We start from the raw sequence: 19,833 nt of genomic DNA, 5'->3' as shown, positions 1-19,833 counted from the left end.
ATGTCGCTGGGATGTCGCTGGGATGTCGCTGGGATGTTACTGGGATGTTGCTGGGATGTTGTTGGGATGTCGCTGGGATGTTGCTGGGATGTTGCTGGGATGTTGCTGGGATGTTGATGGGATGTTGCTGGGATGTTACTGGGATGTCGCTGGGATGTCGTTGGGATGTCGCTGGGATGTTGCTGGGATGTTACTGGGATGTTGCTGGGATGTCGCTGGGATGTTACTGGGATGTCGCTGGGATGTCGCTGGGATGTTACTGGGATGTTGCTGGGATGTTGTTGGGATGTCGCTGGGATGTCGCTGGGATGTTGCTGGGATGTTGCTGGGATGTTACTGGGATGTTGCTGGGATGTTGATGGGATGTCGCTGGGATGTCGCTGGGATGTCGCTGGGATGTCGCTGGGATGTCGCTGGGATGTCGCTGGGATGTTGATGGGATGTTGCTGGGATGTTGCTGGGATGTCGCTGGGATGTCGCTGGGATGTCGCTGGGATGTTGTTGGGATGTTGCTGGGATGTTGCTGGGATGTCGCTGGGATGTCGCTGGGATGTCGCTGGGATGTTGCTGGGATGTTGCTGGGATGTTGCTGGGATGTTGCTGGGATGTTGCTGGGATGTTGCTGGGATGTTGATGGGATGTTGCTGGGATGTTGCTGGGATGTTGCTGGGATGTCGCTGGGATGTTGATGGGATGTTGATGGGATGTTGCTGGGATGTCGCTGGGATGTCGCTGGGATGTCGCTGGGATGTCGCTGGGATGTTGCTGGGATGTTGCTGGGATGTCGCTGGGATGTTGCTGGGATGTTTCTCTGCTCCCCGGGCTCCTGTCCCGGGATAGTGGCCACAGGCTGCTCTGAGCACACAGCGCTGGTCTCTTGGGAAGGAGAAAGATTTGACAGGAAAGTCTCACAGATGTGGGTGTGTAACACAAAGATCTTTGGATGTAGAATCTGAAGAAGGAATAGAAATGAAAGCGAATTTTGATATAGAAGAAAGGAATTGCTGAGCCAGTCTGACTGGGTAACTAAGAAGCCAAAAGGTAAAATGAGTTGGAAGGGGCTTTTATAGCTCAGAGCAAAGGACAAATCCACCTCAAACAAAAAATGTTTTTACCAAGCAAAAAGATTTTCACAGGCAAACAAAAATGCCATGTTGCAAGGAGAGAAAAGATCTCAGAATTTTCCACTGGAAGAAAACTGAAAAACAACTTCCAGCTTAAACTGTAACACATTAACTTTTTGTGATTGGAAAATGGGAACATGAATATGGAAATGTTAGTAGTTATGACAGGCTATAGGTAATAGTGAAGGTATTGATTGGTTGTTATTTATTAAAAGAAAAGTACAGAATGCATTGTAACAGAACTAGAGTGGCTTCAGACAAACCCACAGCTGAGGTGACAGGTGTGGGCTGGGCTCTGTCACCCAGGACCCGTGAATTGCTGAATCCTCTGGATACAATAAACAGCATTTAAATAATAAATAAATTACTGTATGCTCTGGATACAATAAACAGCATTTTAAATAATAAATAAATTGCTGAATCCTCTGGATACAATAAATAGCATTTCTAAAGAGCCATCCGGAGTCTCACATCCCTCATTTTGGCTCTTACACTGATCTCCACCCACCGGGCTGGGAATTAACGGGGTAAGGATCCCAAACATGGATTCAAAGGGAATAACCGAGCATCTCCTCGGGGTTTGGCTCTCACTCGTGTCAGGAGAATGAATCCACAAACACCAGGGGTTTGTGTCCAAAAAGGAGACAGAGGAGTCCTTTCACTTTATTGAATAAAGGGAGAGGCCATGGGGTCTCTCATTCCCCTGGGCTCTCTCAGATTTTTGGAGGACTCAGCCTCCTTTTTATCCCAATTTCCCATCCACATTTCCCTCTCTCTTTCCCCATGGGCTGAGGCACCTGAGAGGCACAGACTTCCCAACCCCTGATCCCTGAGATTCCCCTCTGATGTATAACCCTCTCCTTCCATTTTTAATTCTTATGGAATTCATGGTTTTCCCCATTGTTTCTTTCCTCTTCCCATATCCAATTTCATTTATCAGCAAACCTGCAGTTTGTTTGTAAAGGGAAATCTCTTTTTCCATTCATCCATCAGTGGAATCCATCCCATTGTTTCTTTTATCTCTCGCTGCTGGTTTTATCTGCCAGCAGACCCCCAGTTTGTTTGAAAGGACAAATCCCTCATTGCTCTCACTCGTGCCAAAGCCAATGGCAAAGCCGTGCCCGCGGCACCTTCATTGCTGTCACCACCCCCCGCTGGTGTTTCTTTACTTCTCCACTCATCCTTTGTGTCTGACCTGAATTCTGAGGGTGCAGGGCTGGGGTGATGCCTGGAAAGGCTGAGCTGGGACAGGGAGCAGGCAGAGCAAAAGGAATAAAATCAGGATTTATTGAAAGGATTCACCTCGGGCAGTGCAAGAGCCCGGCCAGGGCTGCACCCAAATCAAATCCCAGATGGATCCTGGGCACGAGTTTGACACTTTGATAAGTTTGGGTTCATCTTGGGGTCAATTGTCCAACCACAGCCCCAGGCTATGAAGTCTCAACCCCCCTGGATTGTCCCTTTCCCTCACTGCTGTTTCTGATTTTTGGGTTCTGTCCTTCATTCTCCAGATGGGAAGGGATTCTTTTCTCCACCCGCCCTGTGAACAGAACTCACTCACACCCAACATCAAATTCCAGAGTTCACACCCAGCAGCAGAGCCTGGAAAACATCAAAGCTAAACCCCAAAGCATCACTGAGGGTCCCACTGACCTCTCAGAGCATCCACAATCCCCTGAAGGATCCCCCTGCCGAACGAGTTCCCCCGTCCAATCCCAAACTCAGAAATCATTTATTAACCATCCAACAATTGCTGAAGTGCCCAGAAACGCCTCTGCCCACCTTGCCAGCCTCACCCCGTCACCAGAGGATATTTTAACCCCTCTTTGGCAGTTTCAGGAGCCAGATTGTCTGTGACAAGTCTGAGGTCGGTAGGATCCTTAAGCCCCGTTTTAAAGACACGAGCTCGCATCTCCTCAGCCTTGAATTGTTTGTAGGGACAGCAGAGCACAGCCTCCCTATGGCCTCCACAATCCCATTTTACATCCAGATTACACCTTCGAACACAAAGGAGAGAGAGCTCACAGAGCAGCCCCGGGCATTTAAAAACATCTCCCGTTGCCGTGGTCCATCAAAATTCCCTCGAGGAAGGAGAGTGAGAAAGAGCAGCCACTTGTGCAGCAATTTTAATCAGGCAGAACTGAGATAAGGGACTGATTACAGAGTTATTGAGCTGATAAAATCCTGACTGGAGCTTTGTAATCAATCAGCAGCCAGAGCTCATCCGTGGAATAACCAGACGGTGCTTCTGCCTTCCCCTGGATATTTATAAAGTGCTCCTGGAGAAGTTGTTTACCTTTATTAGCTGGATTTTCCATAATTAGCTCGGTTCCTGGGAGGATTTTCAGTGCCTGGGCTGGCACCTGGGACACTGGACACCTGTTTTAATCGATGTTCACTTTCTTCTTAATGCCTCAGAGAAGGAAAGATGGTCTGGCAAGAGAAATTAAAGGATATATTGGAATTATTAACAATGTTCTCTTGAGATAAGGAGAACAGATCCATGCCTGCAGATACCCAAATCCAGGATATTCCAAATTTCAGGAATTCGAGCTTCAGTGGGGAAATGATTTTTGGCATCACTGATTACCCCACAGCTTTTCTCTGGTTTTAAGGTCCATGGATGTATCTGAAGGACTTTGGGATTTCCAAATCTTTTTATCTCTCGTCCTCCACACCGGATTTTTGGGGTGGTGATGAGCGCCCCACTCCTGTTAAAGCCAAGCAGGAATTTCTCTTTCCAGCACGGTTTTTCCAGGACTTCAATGGCTTTTTCTGCCTAACACCAAAACCTTTAATAAGATAAAGATTAAAAAACAGTCTCGCTAAAACCTGGCTTAATACATCAATTATTCCTCCTAAAATGGGAGCCTTTGCTCCGTTTTTGGAGCAAACGATCCAATTTTTTAACCCCAAATCTTTATTTTAAAAGAGAAAAAAAAATATTTTAAAAATTTAAATTTATTATAAAAGAGAAAAGCACCTCAGAGAGAAAATCCCTCAAGCAAAGGCTGGTCCCGTTTCTCTGCTAATTAAAGTAATTCAGCTGATTATGCTCATTAGGCCTTCAAGAGCTTCCCAAACGCCGTGGTCACCACAAAAAGCTGCATTAAAAAGGCGCTGATTTAGAGAGCAGCTCTGCATCTTATTTACCGGGAAGAAAAGGGACGAGGAGATAAAATCAGCAGCTGAAATCAAGGAATGAAAAAAAGCTAAAGATGCACAGGCAGGTTCAGCTCCAGCTGCAGCTGCTCCTGATGGGAATCTTTCATTCCAGGACCACATTCCGTTGTTATTCTCAGCTCCTCTGCCTCGTTCCTTGCACACGGAGCAGAGGCTGCTCCTTTAATAAGAGAAAAAAAATCAATATTTTGCTTTTTAGCGTTGTTCAGTGCCTCATCTCACTCCTTTTTTTATTGTGGGTTCTTCGAACTCTGCTCCCAAATCAGCTGGAACATATTCCCATTCCATTTCCCAGGGCAGGCTGGGGGTGGTTCCACAGACTGAGAGCAGCTCAGGAATTGAAAATTTCCTCTAAGCGTGGAGTTTTGAAACGCCAATCAGGGCATTTAAAGCCTAATTGGGGTGATTAATCTGCTCTGGATGTGATTCCACAGGAGCTGGGGGTGCTCCAGACTTGTTCAAGGCTGTCACAGGGCAAATCCCAGCTCCTTCTCACGGGGGTCCAAGACGGATAAAGGGAAAAAGACGGGAAAAACGAGTTGGTTTTCCATCTGTGGCAGGTGATTATTGCTGCAGCATTTTGCCATTAATCTCCTTTATTCCTCCAGCTTTTCCCAGCTCAGGTGTGTGTGTGACAGGAGGGGTCACACATCAGCCCTGAGTGGCAGCTGCTCCACGAGCCCAAAATTCCCTTTTTTTTTTTTTTTTTTTCCCCCCAGACAAAACACGGAGCAACCTCCCTGAGTGCTGGAACTCCTTCACCTTCCTGTTGAATTTCAACAATTCCCTGGAATTGTTGGAATTGCTGGGGGAAATTCTAACAATTCCCTGGAATTGTTGGAATTGCTGGGTGGAATTCCAGGTCACCTCGCTCTGGAGGGATAAATTGAAGCATTCCTGTGACAGGGAATGTCTTCCCAACAGGAAAACCAACTGGAAAAATCTGCTCTTCCTTGTCTGAGAGCAGCAGCTACCAGGAAAATCAGAGGTGTTGAGTGCCTTGGAAATCTTTCATAATTAAAAGGTTTTTCCTGTCTATCTCCAGGGCATTCCTGACACACCCCTTTCCTTGGATAATTTCTTCCCAAGGGCTCAATTCCAGATCCAAGGAATGGAGTGGAAGGTGTCTGGCTGATTTTTACCTGTTTCATTCCAGACCTGGCTTAAGACCATCCTCTCCTGGCAGGAACCTGAAGGTCTGAAGAGAGAATTTCTGATTTTTGAGGACTTAGGGATGATGTCAACATTTCCTTCCATTGCTCTGGAATCCAAAAAAAAAAACCCCAATGGAATCTCCTGGCAACAATGGAGAAACTTGGAATCTTGACTGGTGTCTATCCCTCCTGCAATGGGATTTATCTGACCTGGCTTTTGGCCTCTAAAATTCAAGTTTCCAAACAAAACCACACCTCCCCCCCTGCTTTCCACAGCAGTGACTCAGCTTCTGGGAGCTGATCCATCAAAAACTGGGATACCTGCAATGATCCACTCTGAAGATGCTCCAGGTGAAGGTTTTTCCTAAAGGATCCCCCTTCCATCCCATAAAACCTCTCTGGGCTGGGTCATTTTGAGCCAGGTGACTGTGAATGAAAATCATCCACTGAGTTTTGCTCACGTCCTGGCAGATTCTCCAGTGATTATTGGCAGAAATTCCATTTTGGAATTACAGAAAATCCGTTTTAAACTTCTCTGATACCTCAACATATGGAGGGTTGGTTTAGATGGGATTTTGGGAATTCCTGGCTGGGCTGGAATTGCCAGATTTGCTGTGGCTGCCCCTGGATCCCTGGCAGTGCCCAAGGCCAGGTTGGACATTGGGGACAGTGGGAGGTGTCCCTGCCCATGGAATTGGATGGGATGAGATGATCCATAAAATCCTTTCCAACCCAAACCATTCCCTGATCCCACAATTCACTACATCGAGCTTTCCTACAGTTTTTCTCCAGAGCAGGAATGCAATCCCATAAACTCCAGGTGTTCTTTCCCTTGCTGTGTCTCAAGGAAAAAAAGAAATGCCCACGAATTTTGTGACCTCAGGGACTGTGGCACAAAAACCACTGATACTGAAGACATTCCTGGTTGGATGCACCCCAAAATATTCCTTACTTCCCTCAATAAAACTTTGCTGTAGGATTTTTTGATCAGATGGATTCTAAGGTTGTGCTGGGTGCATTCCAGAGTTTCAGGGACCACAGAACCATGGAATTGTTGAGGTTGGAAAAGCCCCCCCAGAGCATGGAGTCCAAACTGTTCCCAATGCCCACAGAGCAGCGAGTGCCACTTCCAGGAATTCCTTGGACACTTCCAGAGGAGTTTTTCTCCAGTGGATGGGCAGGAGGGATTGTCCCAGCTGCTCCTGGTGCTGTCACATTTCCATTCCTGTTAAATGTCACAAAATCTCTTTATTCCCCTTCTTTGTTATTCCCAGATTTTGATTTTTCCAGGGAAGGAAATGAGGCTCTGCTGGCAGTGCTTTGCTCCATGTAACTCTTCCCAGAAGCAGGAAAAATTCAAAATTTGGGAAATTCTGAGAGTTTTCCAAGCAAGGAATGTGCACAGCCCAGCAGGGAATGAGCAGCACTCAGCACCAAAGGTAAAATTATGGCATTAAGTTTTTATGGCATCAAGTTTTCCTCCCTGGCACGTGTTTTTATGGATAATATTTACCCACAATTCTGTTATATGGACCACTCAAAACTCGAATTGATCATAAAAGAGGGCGATAAAAGTCATTAATGCAAGAATCACAGGGATGGCTTCACCTTGATGGTTCGAGTTGAGCTCAGCCTAAGGAAATAACCCAGCAATGGGATGAAGTCCTGCTTTCCTCTTCCCATGATCCCATCCCAAATTTCTTCTGTCTGCATCCCTGCTCGTTATCCCACCAGAATTCCCTTCGGGGTTACATGACAGAATTTTATTCTTAGGTTTTTTAATAATCCTTTTGTGTTGAAGAAATGCCTGACAAACCTAAGGAATATTTTTTTTTAATTTTTTTTTTTTTTTGCTGCTAAATAGGACATTCCACAGCTTCCTTAGGAGAATCCCATTTGTTTAAACTCCAAAGTCAGGCATTTGCCTCCAAAAAATGTGGCTGCTAAACCAATGTGCTGAGCAACCTCCCCAAAATCTCTTCATCATATTCCCTTTTCCTGGATTCCAGGTGCCCATCTTGGGTATTGTGGAGTTTTCCTGCTCTGTTTCAATAATGGAAATTGAGAAATTTTTTTAAAATTCTGGAATTTTTGAAGCTGCTTCACCGGAGGGGTTGTTTGGTTATGAATGGAATAGAAGTAATATATAAAATATAATATATTTTATAACTGAGGAGCTGGGAGACAAATCTGCTGGAAAAAACCAATTCCCATTAAATACTTTAGGAGCAATTCCAGAACAGTCAGACTCCAATTAAGCAGCTGATGAGCTCCAATGTGAAATCTTCCTAAATGAATTAAAGTAAAGTCACAAAAATCTGGATCCAAATCCTCAGTGCTGGGAAAATCCAGGGAAATCCATGAAAGGATGCCTGGAAGCCTCGAACAAAAACGGGGGATGGGTCTGGAGAGCTGCTCCTGGTAGGAATTATTTGGGATACGGCATGGAAAATGCTCCAAGGATTGGAGAGGGGAATTGTGGCTTGGAAAAGAGAAAAGCTGTTTATCCTAGAGTGAGAATAACTCAGGGATTGGGGGAAGGGATCCAGATCTGTGAATGAAAGCCCTGGAAATGTTGCAGTTCCTTCACAACATAAATTCTGACTCACTGACAGCTCCAGCTTTTTTTTCCTTTTTTTTTCTCCCTCTCTCTCCCTGTCCATTTTTTTTTTTTTTCCCCATTTTGTTTGGTCTGTTCTAAGGGAAGCTGTTCTCCTCCTCGGACCCTGCTGAGAGCAGCACTCGTGTCACATTGTGGGGACACACACGAGTTGTCATCATCTGTCACCGGCGTCTTTTCATCTCTCCCGGCCCTCGCTGCCCCTTCTGCTGCTCCCTCTGCCTTTTGATCTTTCCACTTTGCTGTTCCCTCTGAAACGCTCCGACATCCAAGTGAACAATATCCAGCCAGGAGGGGAAAAAAAAACCCAAAAAAAACAAAAAAAAACCCCGCTTAAAAAAAAAAAAAAAAAGTGAAGTGCCTTGATTTATATCGCTGGGATTCGTGGAGATGAAAGGGGAAAATCCAGGGTTCCAGCCTAGAAATGGTTAAAGAAAATAAAGTCAAGGATTCAAGGGAAGGGAAATGACTGATGAAAGAAGAGAGCTCTGTCCCTGGTTATAAATCCGGTGGGATTTGAAGCCCAGAATTCCAGTGCTGGAGCTGAGCAGAGGGAGATCCCTGATTTTTCTGGCTGCCCCACGGAACAGAAACCGTCGGATTTCGCCTTTTAATCCAAATAATTCCTGCTTAGGTCGGGTGGAGCTGCATCCCAAAGAAGGGACACAACGAGCACATCAGGAGCCCTCTGATGTCCCTTTGTTGTTATGTCGTGACAGTCGTGACAGCACAGGGGGGGGAGAGAAACTGCTCTGAAATCACCGAGATAATTCCTCTTAATCCATCCCCGCCTCCTCCCCCTTTCCCTGAGTCACCAAGGGGATAAAATCACATAAAATTCATTAAAAATCCACTGCCTCAAACCTTCTTTTACCAGCAGAGTTCCAGCTTTGTGTTCTTCCATCACAGAATCCCCCTCCTGCGAGGAGAAACACAAAATAAACGCTCAGAACTCGCCTTTAGCTCCTCTCCTCTCTCCCAGCGGGGGTGGAGTTGTTGCTACTCCAGGGATTTGCTCTTTCCAACCACCTGGAAGGAGGATGGAGCCAGGGAGGAATGGGACAGGACAAGGGAAGTGGCCTCAAGTGACACCACAACAGCTCAGGTGGAATATTTGGGAAAAGTTCTGCAGGAAAAGGATTTTCAAGCTCGGGGCAGCGGTGGAGTCACCATCCCTGGGAGTATCCAAAAAATCTTGATTGAAGATTGGATTTGATGATCGTGGAGATCTTTTCCAACCTAAATCATTCCGTGGTTCCCTCCATGAGACATCACAGCACCTCCCAACCCTGTGGAAGGAGAAAATTCCTGGGAAAGAGGTGGAATTTGCATCGTTGAGTGCAGGATTCTTGGTTTTGTCTTTTCAATTCTTAGAAATCGAGGATCACCGATGCTCCCGTCAAGATTTTTAACATTCGTGACTCCAGACACAAAAATCTGTGCTGAGCTCCCTTGGGAATGAGAGATCCTCGGTGAGCTCACCCTGGGAAAGGAGAAAATGAAAAATGGGGGAAAAAAAAGGGGAAAATTCAAATAGAAAACGCCCATCAAAGGCAGAATGGGGCATCCCCCAGACCAACCTCACTGCCCATCCCAGAGTCCCTGGTGCCATAAATCCTGCTGGAAAATCCTGTTTTCCACGTTCCACAGGAAATAAATGGCCTTTGCCATAAATCCCAGTGCAGGATTTCATAAAACCACCTCGTTTCCATGTTTTGGCATCTATTTTTAACTCTCCTTCCATTGAATGGGAAGTTTCTTTTTTTTTTTTAAGAGGAGATGAGGGAACCTTAAAATAAGCAGCCAAAATTGTGCATTTTCCCCAATTCCCACTAAAGTTAGAATGAAGCAGGATTTCATTCCCGAATTATAATTGCCAAAGACATTTTCATTTTCAATAGTTCTTGATTGATTTTTTTTTTTTTATTCCTCCATGGAAAACGGGAATTACAATGGACACAAACTTTTCCTGCAGAATTTTTAGAGTAAAGGAAATGACTTTGTTTTGAATCATCTTCCATATTGCTGGGATCATCTGCATTTTTATTCCAAAAAATGGGGATCGGTCACAAGTTGGACTCGGTGATCCTGGAATCTTTTCTGGGATTCTGGGATTTAAGACAATCAAACCTCGCAGAGAATTAATTTTGATAGAGCAGAACAATCATCCTAAAATCCTCGTGGAAAACAGAGGTAAAAGGAGAAGTGAAAAATCTCCTGCCTGTTCATCTCGGTGGGAAGAGGCACCAGTTCCCAAATCTTCCATCAAAACCAAATATTTCTGCTGAATTCCTGGAGCAAACCAACATTTCCCTGATGGAATTGCAGCTTCTTGAACTGTGACTCCGCCAAACCCGGGTTGATCTGAATTGGAACAAAACCAGCCCTGAAAAATCCTCCAAAAATTCACTGATCCACTTGCTCTGCTCCGAGCACCTCCCATGCACAGCTCCAAAGGATTCCCAGGAACAGGAAAAACATCCAGAATTTTATGGGATCCTTGAGGAAACAGGAGCTGGCAGGGGGCTGCTGAGTAATAATAAAGTGATTTTAATTGGGTTAATTAGGAGCCAAAGCTGCTCTTTGGGGGATTCTCACCTTCCTGTTAATGGCACCGATGGAATTTAGGGAACACACGGAGAGAAAATTTCCTGGCTGGATGGAGAGGGGATGGTGCAGCTCGAGGGATTGTTCAGGGTTAACAGGATCTGTGGGAAAAGGGACATAAATCCCAAAAAAACCACAGTGACCCAGAGCTGCTGTGGAAGGAAGGAGCATCCTTTGCTCTGGGAGCTGCTGAGGGAAGTGAATTCCACTTTTCCACTTTTCTCTCTGTTTAATCCTCATTTTCCTCATCCTCTTCTCATGAGTGAATTCCCCTTTTCTCTCTGGTTTCACTCCCATTTTTCTCATCCTCTTCCCAATTCCCTCTTCTCCTGGTTCTCCTTTATCCCCACAGATTTTAAATTTTTTTTTGCCCCTTTCTGGATCGTTCTGCCCAAATTCCCAGCACTTTAATCCTGAACCTGCTCACACCAGAGAATTCCCAAGGATTCCAGAAGCTTCTGGAAGTGTCCAAGGCCAGGCTGGATGGGGCTTGGAGCACCCTGGGACAGTGGAAATTGTCCCTGCCCATGGGATGGGAAGGTTCCTTCCACCCCAAATCCTTCTGGGATCTTAACAGGGTCAATAATATGGATTAGGGAGCAGGTGACAATAAAATCAGGAGAAATCCATCTTGCCTTGTTCAGCCCACAGGAATTTGATTGCTGTGAATTCGTGATGGAATTGCAGTATCAGCCCTGGGAATGCAGGAAAGGAATTAACAACAAAAAAAAAATTTAAAATAAAAATCAAAATCAAGGTAGTGGCTGCACTTTGCTGCCTCTCATCAGAGGCCAAAGAATTTCCTTTGTTGGCTTAACACAGGGTTAACAAAAATTCCTGGGATCCCTGTGCCTTTTCCATATAAATCCCTCTGCAAGGAAAGCCACAAATCCAAGCATTGTATTGTGCTCCAAGAATTCTCCAGCACTGCCTGGGGAACCCAAAGGAATTCATACACAAAGCCGAGCTCAGCAAATCTCCACTCTTTGCTTCATGGTGACCTTGAGATGCTCCGTGTCGAGGGATTCACCCCATCCCCCACAATTCCAACGCTCTGGAATTTGGAGCATTGTGTTCCCAGGTTATTTTGGGTAATTTCCACGCACGGTCACAATAACTGAATTAAATTATGCGAATATTGTCTGTAAACCAACCGTGGGGGTTGCTGTTTTGTTCCTGCTTCTGTTCATCACAAATGGATGTTGAACCCAAAATCCCAAGGTGCCAGTGGGACAATCCAGGGGGGATTTGGAATTCCAGACTCTCAGTGGTTTTCATTTTCTGGGCAAGAAATTTCATTGATCAGATCATATAAACTCGACACAGGAATATAAATAAATAAATAAATAAATAAATAAATAAATAAATAAATATTCAAATAAACAGATATTATAAATAATAATAATAAATTTATTTATATTATATCTATATTTAAATAAACATATTTATATAAATTTTAATATAACTATAAGTCTATATACATATACATATACATATACATATACATATACATATACATATACATATACATATACATATATATAAATATAAATAAATACAAATACGAATATAAATAAAATCTAAATATAAGTATAAATATAAATAAAAATAGAAATACATAAAAATAAAAATAAAAATAAAAATAAAAATAAAAATAAAAATAAAAATAAAAATAAAAATAAATATAAATATAAATATAAATATAAATATAAATATAAATATCACCATAGAGCTACAGAACCACAGCACAGTCTGAGTCCAAAATAACCTTTAAAGATCACATCAAGACATTGAGGAATAATTGGATTGGAGCATCTTCCCCTGTGGACACAAGCTGGGAAAGTTGGGAATGTTCTGTGGAGACCTCCCAGTAAATTCCAGGATCTGAGGGGGATCCAGGGAATGGGAACTGGAGGGACAGGACAGGGGGATGGCTTCAAAGTGGAACAGGGGAGATTTGGGTTGGATATTGGGAAGGAATTCCTGTCTGGGATGTTGGGAAGGCCGTGGTACAGAATTCCCAGATTTGCTGTGGCTGCCCCTGGATCCCTGGAATGTCCAAGGCCAGGTTGGACATTGGGGTTGGAGCAGCCTGGGATGGTGGAAGGTGTCCCTGGGTATCTCCAATGCAAAGAAATTCCCTTCAGAATCCTCTTCCTTGTGTTATTCCATGAAAATCCCAACAATTCCCCAAATCCACTGCCCTGCATCCCAACACCAGCCTGGGTTTGTCCTCCCTGGGAGTCTCCATTTGCAGCCTGGCGTGTCAGGGATGGTTGGGATTGAAAACAACTCCACCCAGGAGGAGTTTAATGGATCAGAGCCTTTGCAGTCATTCCAGAGTAAATACTGGATCATCCTCACAAGGAGCTTCCAAATCCATTAATCTGCCAAACTTTCTGCCTCAATCCAAATCCAATGCTATTGCTGGGATGTTTGGAGCTGCCACCCCAATTCCAAGAAGGAAATGCAGCCCCAAATATCCACAATTCCTACAGCAGCTTCCAGAGCCTAGAGGACACCTTTAAATAAATAATTAGGTTGGTTTTCAGTTGGACCTGGGAGTTTTTAAAGCTTGGTTTTGAGCTTGATTTTAGTATTTTTAGGAAGATTTTTTTTTTTTAATTGGATTGTTTTAGAAAAGAATTCTTGGCTGTGAGGGTGGGGAGGCCCTGGGATGGAATTCCCAGATTTGCTGTGGCTGTGCCTGGATCCCTGGAAGTGTCCAAGGCCAGGTTGGATGGGTTTGGAGCACTCTGGGATAGTGGGAGGTGTCCCTGCCCATGGCAGGGGCTGGAATGGGTGGGATTTAAAGTCCCTTCCATCCCAAACCATTCCATAATGAGCTTTTAGGGTTTTTTTTTTTCCCAAACCTAACGTTGTGGGATTTTTCTCGAATATCTGAAGGAGGTTTTTTCTCCTTCCCACCCCAGGCTTCTTCCCCAGGGAACTCTTCCTCTTCCAAACTGTTTATTCCAATGGTGAAATCCAGGACTTGCTTTTCCATTGTCTCCTCAGTAGCCACTTGTAGTATCTCAGAAAAGAAAATTCCAGTGATTCCAAGAGACTCTTTAGTCTTGGAAAATGCAATCTGCCCGTAGAAACACAGGAAAAAATTCGGGAATGTGCCTAGGTTGACAGAGGGAGGGGGTGGGAGCAGAATTCCTGGTTGTAAATCAGTCACACCCCCAATCTCAGCCTGGCAGAGCTGGGATTCATCATTAATTCATTTGCTGTCGAAATCAAAGGGAAAGGATCCGAAGGAACAAAGGGAATGAAAGGAAATGCTGCTCCAGAGATGTCATGTACTCATCAAATGTGATCCTTTATTCATCACTGAGCTGAATAAAACAAGCAGGAATTCTGTCATCCAGCTCTGGAGAACATGGAAACACCAAGTTCGACAAGAGGGATCCCTGATGGGTCTGTAGGAACAGAGGGAAATGTGGGGATTTCTGGGAATTCCAGTCCAGAGCCTCAATTCCAGCCAGGAATTCCCAATTCCCAGTATCCCATCCATCCCTCTGGCAGTGGGAATTCATTCCCTGTATTGATCCTTCAAGATATCCCTGATGATCAATCACTGGAATAATGACAATTTCTTCCCATCAGGAATAAATCACCATGGAATCAGGAGGAGAAGGGTTCATTATTCTCATGGCAAATGCAAGAATCAGCATTTGGCTCATTATGGAAAGGATCAGGAACATCTTCCCACTTCTCCAGCAGCTCCCAAAAAATGATGGCTCCAATCTCCCAGAGGCTCAGCAGCTCTGGCTGTGCCTTGCTCTGCTCATCCTTGGTGGGAAAGGTTTTTGTTTTCCAAGAATCCAACAGAATTCTGCTTTCCTGAGGTGCCCATGAATCTTAATTTGAATATTTTTTTTTTTTTTAATGCAGATTAAAAATCAGTTACAGCTCCCAGAAACTCGGATGAGAAAGGTTCAGGGAATCCCAGAATCCCAGAATGGTTTGGGTTGGAAGGGAATTTAAACTCATCCCATTCCATGGCAGGGACACCTCCCACTGTCCCAATGTCCAACCTGGCCTGGGACATTCCAGGGATCCAGGGGCAGCCACAGCAAATCTGGGAATTCCAGCCCAGCCAGGAATTCCCAATTCCCAACATCCCAATATCCATCCCTGCCCTCTGGTACTGGGAGCCATTCCCTGTGTCCTGTCCCTCCATCCCTTGTCCCCAGTCCCTCTCCAGCTCTCCTGGAGCCCCTTTAGGTGCCCTCAGCTCTCCCTGGATCCTTCTCCTCTCCAGGGGAACATTCCCAGCTCTCCCAGCCTGGATCCAGCCCTTGGAGCAGCTCCGTGGCCCCTCTGGAATCTCCCTCTCTCTCACCAGCACCCCCAAGTCCTTCCCAGGGCTGCTCCCCCTCCATTCTTTTCCCAGCCTGGATTTGTAGCAAGACCCCAAATGGGGTCAGGGCTGAGTTCTTGAGGCACAAACCTGGAAAAAGATCAAGGAACGGGAGCTGTGGATTGTCCTGGCTGCAGAATTCCCTCACCTTGGGGCAGGGCACAGGAGCTGTGGATAAAAGGAACGGGCAGATCCAGCCCTGCAGGATCAGGAGCCTTTGATCTGTTCTGCAGCTCCTGGGTGCCCATAAATCCATGGGAATCAAAGCCCCGAGAGCTGGAGGATTTTTGGGTTTGGAGGGGGTTAGAGCCATAAATTCTGGGATTTAGAGCAGAAGGAAGGCAGGATTTGAGAGCTGACAGGAGAATCACGCCCTGGGAGGGAACAACCTTTGATGAGTGTCTGTAAGGAAAGGGCAGCACAGCAAACCCCATAAATCTTCCCTTTTTTATGCATTTGAGCATCTCAAGCCCCAGATCCATAAATATGGATTTCACTGGGGCCGTTAAACAGAACAGGATTTCTCCTTTGACACTCGATTTTATGGCAGGCACACGACAACACAAAGATCTGCCCGGAACTTCAAAAGCTTCCAGCTTTTCCCATCAAAACTTTCAACCTCCTCTGCTCCAAGGTGTTTTCCAACGTGTTCCCTGCATTCCAGGAGAGGAAGCAGCTTTTGGCAGAGAAGAATCTCCCAGCTTTGACTGTCACATCTCCCACCCTCACAAATCAGAGCGGGAACGATTTTTTTCCAACAGGAATGCGACAGCCAAGGCTGGAAGAGACGGAGGCGACGGCGATGCTGCTCCTGAGCTTTTCCTTGGCTCTTTTCCTCTCGTTTTCTGTGCCTTTCCCTCCTGGAATTGTGTCCCCGTGTTTTCATGGCTGGCTTGTCCCTGCACGAGGCACCGTGACCACCTGGCACCTTCAGGAATTTTCCGAGGGGATTTGCAATCCTCGCTCGGCGTCGTCATCCTGACAGGATCTAAGGTTTCTGGAAGGAGAGGGAATATTTTTATCCCCTGGATTTCCCAGGATTTTTGGAATTCCTCGGTGATTATTTATCCTGCTTTGCCCCTCAGTTAACCAAGTCCTTTCATCCTGAAAAACGCTCTGTGCGCAGGGGAGGGGATAAATGGGACAAAAGTCCTTGGTGCCATCTGCCAGTGTCACCCTGTGTCCCTTCCAACCTGGAGTCTCCAGACGGACGCCCGGAGAGCCAGGGGCACAGCACATGGATCAAACAAGGATCCCAGAGCTTGTTTCTGCCACTGAATTCCCAAAAACTTGAGTGAAAAGGAGAGAAAACGAAATTTTTGTCACCTTCCCTTAAATCCTTGACCCGTTAAAAACTGACATCAATGATTTTAGAGGTCGTTTCCAACCTTCATAATTCCATGGTTTTGATACCCTGCCTGGTTTTTACTTTGTTTAGGGCATCACTGACCTTTAGTTGCACCTTAAACCCCATCCAATCCCATCCCATTCCACCTTTCCCTATTCCAGGCTGCTCCAAGCCCTGTCCAGGGGCACTCCCAGGGATTGGGAAGTTCTGGAATTCTCACCAAAGCTCTGAGCAGGAAGGAACGGAATTAACCAATAAAATCCTCTCTTCCCCATCCCTCTCCCTCCTTCCCAGGATTCCTGGATGTCTCTTAGCTCCGTGCACGGGTTTAACGAGCTCATATTTTAATTAATGAAATAATCCCGTTGTAATTAAGCAGGAAACATCCGGCTCGTCAAGTGACCTTTGTGTTTGATGGGACAAATATAATTCCGCTGTCACTTCAGTCTGCTTTAACAAACAACCAGAAAACGCTCTTTAATAAGCTGCCACTTTAGGCTGGCTTAAAAGAATGTTTAATCTTAGTTAATTAACGCTGTCTAATCTACCAGAACTAATGAACTTTCAACTCCACCAGCGGGTCACCGCCACCGGGCTGGGTGACACATAAACAACGCAAATTGCAGATTTATCACCGCAGAAATCCCAGGGAATAAAAGGAAAATGGAGCCTTTATTAAATTTGTATCTATTTTTAATTTTCCTCCCGTAATTATGGAGTGGGAAGAGGAGCAGGAATGACCTACTTACATCCAGGAGAAAGTTGTCAGATCCTGAATCCTGGAGAATGCAGGGAGACAAAGCCCTGAAATTAACGACTAATAGCATGTTATTATCAATAATGAGTATTTATTAAATCATCTGAGCTAGGTTTCCTCACCCACTCACAAAATCCTGCTTTTTGTGGCTGGTACAGTTGGATTATAGGGAAGGAAAGGGAGGGAATTGCCAGAGGGAATGTGGGAAGAGGATCACGCTTTTCCAACACCTCACTCCCACCTCTCCAGGCTCCTTCTCTGCCACTTTTCCCAATTCCACAGCAGGATAGCCAGGGAAATCCCTGGAATGGGCAGTGGGATAAGGGACACATCCCCTAAGGGTTGCAGACATTTCGTGTGTGGGGTCAGAACATCCCGAGATCACTTTGGAAAAACACAAAGAAAATATTTACAGAATCAGGGAATAAATTGGATTGGAAGGGATCCAAAGCTCCTCACATTCCAACCCCTGCCCTGGACAGGGACAATTCCCATTATTCCAGGTTTCTCATATCCTAAAGCATTGATAAAGAATCTTTCAGATCAAAAAGCTTCGTTTTTTTAAAAGACTGAATTAGGGAAATTTAGGCAAATCCAGATAAATTTCAGTCAAGAATCCTGAAAAAAAGTTACTCCATAAAATCTCTCCCCTCTGCTCTTAAATTTTAATAAGTGTGGAAAAAAAAAAAATTCCAGAAGACCAGAAAAGTCGGAATTTTTAACTTTAAAAAATAAAAAAAGAGCTGCTGTGATGATCCAAGTAACTCCCAGGCTGCTTAATCTGCCCTGGGCCCCAGGCAAAATAATGAGGAAACTGATATGGAAATCAATAAGGATTAAAAGATAAGGATATCATTAATTCCAGTCAACAGCATTCCATGAAAAAGAAGTTGTGTCAGACAAATCTGATTCCATTCTTTCCCGAGCTTACAAAGGTGGTGACTGAGGGGCTTTGGGTGGAAGTGGTGGAATTTTTGTTGCAGGCAATTAAAAAATCGTGGTTGCTCATCAAGGGCTGATGTTGAGCTGCACTCGTGGCTTGGTGAGCTTGTGGGAATGAGCTGGCACGGAGCTGTTGGAATATTCCGGAGTTTTTGGTGGAAATTTTCAGGTTCTCTGGTGCCATTTCCTCCATCCTGTCACTGCTCTTTGCAGAAATCCCTGCAGGAGGGACGTCGGGCTCTCCCTCCACGTTCCAGCTGCTGGATGTGATGTGGAGCAGGAATTTTCACAGGGATTTGGAGGGGTAGGACACGGGGAATCACCCTGAACTGAAGCAGGGGAGATGTAGATCAGAAATTTGGGAGAAATTCCTGGCTGGGAGGGTGGCCCAGGTTTCCCAGAGAAGCTGTGGCTGCCCCTGGATCCCTGGAATTGTCCAAGGTTGGACAAAGCTTGGAGCCACCTGAAATCATGGCAGGGGTGGAATGGGATGGGATTTGAGATCCCTTCCATCCCAAACCATTCCATGATTCCACGGAATTCCAGCCACTGCCAGCAGCACAAGGACCAGGAGCATTTCCTACATCACTTGAATAAATCATGGATCATCACTGTGTGGAAAATGAGGAATATTTGAATGTTGGATTTGAAGCTTTCCCCCACCGTGTTTCACCTCCTAATTTTCAATTCCTGACCTTTTTTTTTTTTATTATTTTTTTTGTCCCCCTGAAGTAACAGAAGCTTCCTACAGGTAGAAAAGACCTAAAATGGAGAGAAGGCAAAAGTTCCTTCCAGTAAATCTGTAAACTCTGGGATATTGGGGCTGAGTCGTGGAATTGCTTTCAGCAGCCTCTGCTCACGCAGCAGCTTAAAACCCATCAATACTTTAAACCCAGCCTCAAGTCTCTATTCATGGCCTAATAAAGCTGTCAGAGTAAAATGTTTCCAAAAGAATTTTCCATTGGAAGTTGTCTCCTGCCAGGGCTTTAAAAGTACAGTTGCTTTATCCCAAGGAGCAGTGAATGCAAATTGATTTGGAGGGGAAAATATGCCAAGGCTGTAATTCTCTTCCTTCAAATAAATGGATTTCTTTTAATAGGCAGCAGCTTTATTAATTAGGACACTGCAGACAGGAGAGGAGTTGATTTGAGGAGGTTTTGAGGCTCAGCTCAATGAATTAAATTTGATGCCAATGCAAATGGTTTCAGCAAAAAGCTTTGAAACCCAGCCCGAGTCTTCCACGTTCTTTTGTGGTTTGGAAAATAAGAAACCTGGGAAGCAGAAAGCCTTGAAATAGGGCTTGAAAGCCCTTGGAATAATTTTTATTCCTGTTAAAAAATTGCAAATAAAGCCCAGATGAAAATCCAGACAAGGTGGAAATAGAGAGAACCTTCTTTCCCTGAACTTTGAAGGAATGTTTTTTTGCAGCAGCTGTGTTCTGAAGGAATAAACCATTCCCATGAATTCCATTGGAATTATCTGGAAAGGTAATTCCAGATTCATCAAACTCCAAACGAGTATTTGTTTGGGTGTAGGATCCCAGAATCCCAGGAATTCTGTCCCTGTGTGTTGGGATGTGTGTCCCAAACACCCACAGCTGGGTGGAGCCATCCAAGGATTGTTGGGAATACTCAGGGGCAAAAACCAGGATGTGGCTGGAGAAGGGAACATGTAGGGGTGGGAATTTTCTGGGAATTCCATCCCTGCTGTGGCTCTGGGGCAGGAATGA

The 19,833-nt window shown here is 45.0% G+C and overlaps 1 long non-coding RNA gene across 2 annotated transcripts; it reads right to left on the bottom strand.

The window, feature by feature from the left end:
• Positions 1–749: 749 nt before the first annotated feature.
• Positions 750–4,597, bottom strand: LOC148223478 (uncharacterized). Of its 2 annotated transcripts, none has more exons than XR_015804351.1 (3): positions 4,108–4,597; positions 2,070–3,557; positions 750–952 (listed from the first exon to the last, which is right to left on the bottom strand). It is a non-coding gene; the product is annotated as an uncharacterized LOC148223478 (long non-coding RNA). The 2 variants fall into 2 exon arrangements; XR_015804352.1 differs by having other exon boundaries at positions 3,421–3,557.
• Positions 4,598–19,833: the final 15,236 nt, after the last annotated feature.

This window comes from Sturnus vulgaris, chromosome 6 (genome assembly GCF_052056855.1).
Source record: "Sturnus vulgaris isolate bStuVul1 chromosome 6, bStuVul1.hap1, whole genome shotgun sequence".
Lineage (NCBI taxonomy): Eukaryota > Metazoa > Chordata > Aves > Passeriformes > Sturnidae > Sturnus > Sturnus vulgaris.
This window is presented reverse-complemented; position numbering and strand designations above follow the sequence as displayed.